Raw genomic sequence first — 6000 nt, 5'->3', positions numbered from 1 at the left:
GACCTTCATTTTGAGGAGACTTGATCCTTCCTCTGCCCTCAGCTCAGATGGGTCCCTGACTTATTGGGCTCCCACTACCAAGAAAGGGCTGTACAGAGTGCTGCGTGGGAAGGTAAGAGGGAAATTACTGCCATAGCTCTTGCTCCGGAGAACCTGACAACCTTCCTGGAGATCGAGCTTCCCCAGGAAAGAAAGAAAAGCACTTACATATCGAAAGTTTGAGGAATTGAGACCCAAAGGGTAGACAGTGCAGAAGGGTGGTATGTCTGTTTAATTCCCAGGTTAGCACGGGGTGCGTGCAGGATGGAAAGGGAGGCTGCGCGAATAGAGAACAGTAGGAATGAGTGAGTAAAGGCTACATCGTAGGAGGCTTTGGAAATCAGGGTTAGAATTAGACCCAGTGAGCTACAGAAAAGGGAAATGATCTGTGTCTCAAAAGAAGCGGTGTGGTGTATAGTACGTGTTCTGAGCCTATAACTGTGTATCTGTTTGTCTCTAAGAATGAAGTTACCAAGCTCACCCCGTAACGGAGACCACATTAACTGGATGTTAACATGAACACACACATGCACACACATGCACTCATACAACTCTGGGGAAAACTGGAAATGTTGGTCCTGACAGATTGAATATTTCACCCAGGGTTTTCCAATCTTTTAGGACATAAGGACCTCTTTTTCTGATGGTAAACATACTTGGACACCTGTGCTACTCTCACCACTTGTTTATTAAAATCTGTTGTTTGAGAACATATGTAGTCCCACAGAGCCCCTGCTGTACGTATAAGCCTTTATGAACTCGAGGTAAAATAAGGCCTTCTAGACCGATCAATTAGAAAATGGTGCCACTTCTTTTCAGGGCTGGCTCAGCCCCAATGGGGGATGACTGGTCCATGGAAGAGAGTTTGGGTTGGTTTACAGCCCTCGTATGAGCCCCCTCAACTGGGCGCCCTTGGCCAGAGAACAACCATAGGGAGGCCTGATAACCACAAGACACTATGGGTTCAGTAAGGCTTTAAAATAGATTGTCTTTCGTTCATAACAATGGTATGGGGATGAACTTGAAAAATAGTCATTCTTTATCCTACGGACAAAGCTTTGGGAGTTGAAAGGGAATCACATACTTCTTGCCATGACTTTACTCCTCCCCAAGGGGTCTGCAGTCCATAGAGAGTGGTTCAGGCCACTCAAGGTTGTGTCAGTGGCCACAAGGGGGCAATAATCAGGAGTGGTCAACGTCCCTCTCTGGCCAAAACTCACTTCACAGCTGCAGAACAAGAATGAGAATTGGGGAAGAAGGTAGATGGCACTTAGCACTTTGCCCTAACACACAGATCACAGGATTTAGTGCTAAATAAATCCCTTTACATTTTGTTCACACATTTTAGTGTGTGTGTGAAAAACAAAATGCCTACAAATGAATAATCTTAAAATTCTGAGTTATTAATAACCCTTAGTTTTAGCCATGAGTTAATTTTTTCACTCAAGTGTTCAGCATAACCAAAATATGCCACCTTAAATGTTGCTTCAGTGTATCAAGTTTTCCCCTCAAAAGGCATAGATTCCACAGATGGACATTGGAACACTGTCCTGTCTCTCTTCAGATCCAGCCAAACACTGAGGTCAAGGAAAAAGCGAAATACTCCTTTCTATCTGTCTACTGTTCTCTTGAGACTATACCATCCTTTGTCACAATGCCTTGTGTTTATATAAGGTATTCATTTTTAAGCCTTCTTATTAAACCACAAATCATAAGCCACAGAACAATTTTTTTAAGTTAAAATGAATTTTGTGTTCACAATAAGCTTATGGGCTAACAGGGCAAGCATTATACTTTTACCTGCTTGAGATATTGGGAATATTGAGCGACAGAGATGATGTTCTCAAATTATTAGCAGAACCAGTCAATGCAAAGCTCTCTCCCACTACATGAAGCGGCTTTATATAGGGCAAGGCTAATTCACAAATACCATATTTTTCAACACTTTAGTTAACCCATATCAGTGGTGTAATGGTACTGTTTTTTTTTTTAGTATTTATTTTATTGAAATTTTGTTGATTTACAATGTTGTGTTAATTGCTGCTGCACAGAAAAGTGATTCAGATATATATATATATATATAATTTTGTTTATTCCCATGTATTTTTCCATTATGGTTTATCACCGGCTATTGAATATATCCTATTTCCTGTGCTATGCGTTAGGGCCTTGTTGTTTATCCTTCCTCTATACAGTAGTTTGCTTCTACTAGTCCTAAACTCCAAATCCATCCCTTCCCCACCACACCTTGGCAACCACAAGTCTGTTCTCCATGTCTGTGAGTCTGTTTCTGTTTTGTAGACAAGTTCATTTCTGTCATATTTTAGATTCCACATATAAAGGATAGCATATGGTATTTGTCTTTAGTTTTCTGACTTACTTTGCTTAGTATGGTAATGTCCTGGCATTATTTCATTCTTTTTATCACTAAGTAATATTTCATTGTAAATACCACATCTTCTTTATCTATTCATCTGTTGATGGACATTTAGGTTTTTTTCCTATGTTTTGGCTATTTTGAATAGTGCTGCTATGAACATAGGGGTTGCGTATATTTTTTTAAATTATAGTTTGTTCTGGATATATGCCCAGGAATGGGATTGCTAGATCATGCGGCAACTCTGTTTTTAGCAGGGGTGGGGTTGTTGGGTTTTTTTGGTTTGTTGTGGGGTTTTTTTTGTTTGTTTGTTTGTTTTTTGTAAATGGCTACACCCACAGCATATGGAAGTTTCTGGGCCAGGGATTGAATCTGAGCCCCACAACTGTGACCTATGTCACAGCTGTGGCCACGCTGGATGCTTTAACCCACTGCTGGGCTGAGGATCAAACTTATGCCTCTGCAACAAACTGAGCCCCTCCAGTTGGATTCTTAACCCATTGCGCCACAGCAGGAATTTGTATTTTTAGTTTTTTAGGGAAACTCCATACTGTTTTCCACAGTGGCTGCCTCAATTTACGTTCCCACCAACACTGTAAAAGTAGTCCCTTTTCTCTGTACCCTCTCCGAAATTTTTTACTTGTAAACTTTTTTTTTTTTTTTGGCTGGGCTCATGGCATGTGGAAATTCTTGGGCCAGGAATCAAACCCATGCTACAGTTGTTGGATCCTTAATCTGCTGCGCCTCCAGGCAACTTCCATTTGTAGACTTCTTAATTATGGCCACGCTGACCACTGTGAGGTGGTACCTCATTGTAGTTTTGATTTGCATTTTTCTAATAATTAGCAACAATGAGCATCTTTTCACGTGCTTATTGGCCATCTGTATATCTTCTTTGGAGAAATGTCTATTTAGGTTTTCTGCTCATTTTTCACTTGGGTTGTTTGTTCGTGAGTTGTATGAGCTATTTGTGTATTTTGGAAATAAAGCCCTTGTTGGTCACATCATTTGCAAATATTTTCTCCCATTCTGTAGGTTGTCTTTTTTGTTTTGTTTATGGTTTCCTTTGCTGTGCAAATCTTGTACATTTAATTAGGTCCCATTTGTTTGTTTTTGCTTTTATTTCTATTGCCTTGGGAGACTGACCTAAGAAAACAGAGGTACAATTTATGGGAGAGAATGTTTTGCCTATGATCTCTTCTAGTTTTATGGTGTCAAGTCTTACATTAAAATCTTTAAGCCATTTTGACTTTATTTGTGTGTATGGTGGGACAGTGTGTTCTAATTTCATTGACTTACATGTGGCTGTGTAACTTTTCCAACACCACTTGATAAAAAGACTTTCTTTTCCCCACTGTATATCTTGCCTCCTTTGTCAAAGAGTAATTATCAGAGTTCCCATCATGGCTCAGCAGTAACAAACCCTACTAGTGTCCATGAGGATGCGAATTCTATCTCTGGCTCCGCTCAGTGGGTTAAGGATTCAGCATTGCCATGAGCTTTGTTGTAGGTCACAGAAGTGGCTCAGATCCCACATTGCTGTGGCTGTGGCTGTGGCATAGGCTGGCAGCTATAGCTCCAATTCGACCTCTAGCCTGAGAACTTCCATATGCCACAGGTGCAGTCCTAAAAACACACACACACACACACACACACACACACACACACACACAAAAGTAATTGTCCACAGGTGTGTGGGTTTATTTCTGGGCTCTCCATTCTGTTCCACTGATTCATATGTCTATTTTTGTGTCAATACTGTGCTGTTTTGATTTCTGCAGATTTATAGTATTGTCTGAGGTCTGGGTGGGTTATACGTCCTGCTTTATTATTTTTCCTAGGAACTGCTTTGGCAATTCTAGGTCTTCAATGGTTCCATATAAATTTTAGGATGATTTGTTCTAGTTCTGTGAAAAATATCATGGGTAATTTGATAGGGATCACTTTAAATCTGTGGATGGTTTGGGTAATATGGCCATTTTAACAATATTAAATCTTCTAATCCAGGAGTATGGGAATCATGCCTTTTCTTGAATCAACTTCAATTTCCTTTATTAATATTTTGTATTTCTCCACATACAAGTCTTTCACCTCCTTAGTGAGCTTTATTCCTAAGTATTTTATTTTTTATGTGATTTTAAAAGGGATTACTTGCTTTCCCTCTCTGAAATTTCATTGTTAGTATAAAAAATGCAACCGATTTCTGTATGTTAATCTTGTATTGTGCTACCTTGCTGAATTCGCTTATCAGTTCTAGTAGTTTTTATGTGGAGTCCTTAGGATTTTCTATATAAAGTATCATGTCATTTGGGTATAATGATGATTTTACCTTTTCCCAATTTGAATACCTCATTTCTTTTTCTTGTCTGATTGCTGTGGCTAGAACTTCCAATAATATGTTGAATAGAAGTAGTGAGAGTGGGCATCCTTGTCTTGTTCCAGATTTTAGCAGGAAGGCTTTCACCATTGGGTATTATATTGGCTGTGGGTATGTTACAAATAGCTTTCTAAGTTGTGATATTTTCCCTCTACCCCCAATTTGTAAGAACTTTTATCATAAATGGATGTTGACTTTTATCGAATGTTTTTTTCTATATGTATTGAGATGATCATGTGATTTGTGTCTTTTCTTTTGCTGTTGTGATATATCACATTGATTCATCTGTGTATGCTCAACCATCCTTGTGACCCTGGGATAAATTCAACTGGTTGTACTGTATGATCTCTTTTATGCATTATTGGATTCAGTTTGTATTTTGTTGAGAATTTTTGCATCTATATTTATCAAATATATTGGCTTCTAATTTTCTTTTTTGATAGTGTCTTTGCCTTGTTTTGTTATCATGGTGATGGTGGCTTCATAGAATGTCTTTGGGAGTCTTCCTTCCTCTTCAATCTCTTGGAAGCATTTAAGAAGGATCAATATAAGTTCTTCCTTTTATGTTTGGTACAATTTGCCTGTGAAGCCATGTAGTCCTGAACTTATGTTTGTAGGGAGGTTTTTGTTTTTTGTTTTTTGTTTTTTGTTTTTTGTCTTTTTTTGCTATTTCTTGGGCTGCTCCCGTGGCATATGGACGTTCCCAGGCTAGGGGTTGACTCGGAGCTGCAGCCACTGTCCTACGCCAGAGCCACAGCAACGCAGGATCCGAGCCTCGTCTGCAACCTACACCACAGCTCACGGCAACACCAGATTGTTAACCCACTGAGCAAGGGCAGGGACCGAACCCGCAACCTCATGGTTCCTAGTCGGATTCGTTAACCACTGCGCCACAATGGGAACTCCTTTTTTTTTTTTTTAATTAGAGTTTCTATTTCATTTCTAATGATTGGTCTGCTCAAATTATCTGTTTCTTCTTGATTCTGTTTCTGTGTGTTTCTAGAAAGGTGTCTATTTTTTCTAGGTTGTTGAATTTATTGGTATAAAGTTGTTCCTAGTATTCTCTTGTGGTTTTTTATTTCTGTGGTACCAATTGTGATTTCTCCTCTTTCATTTCTTGCTTTGTTTATTTGGGTCCTCTCTCTTTTCTTCTTGGTGAGCCTGGCCAGAGGTCTATCAACATTATTTACCCTTTCAAAGAACCAGC

Source organism: Sus scrofa, chromosome 13 (assembly GCF_054392235.1).
Source record: "Sus scrofa isolate SSC_HxYL_T2T_F1_AM1 chromosome 13, Sscrofa_HxYL_maternal_Yorkshire_Landrace_v2.0, whole genome shotgun sequence".
NCBI lineage: Eukaryota > Metazoa > Chordata > Mammalia > Artiodactyla > Suidae > Sus > Sus scrofa.
The sequence above is the reverse complement of the archived record's forward strand: the minus strand, read 5'-3'. Positions refer to the sequence as shown.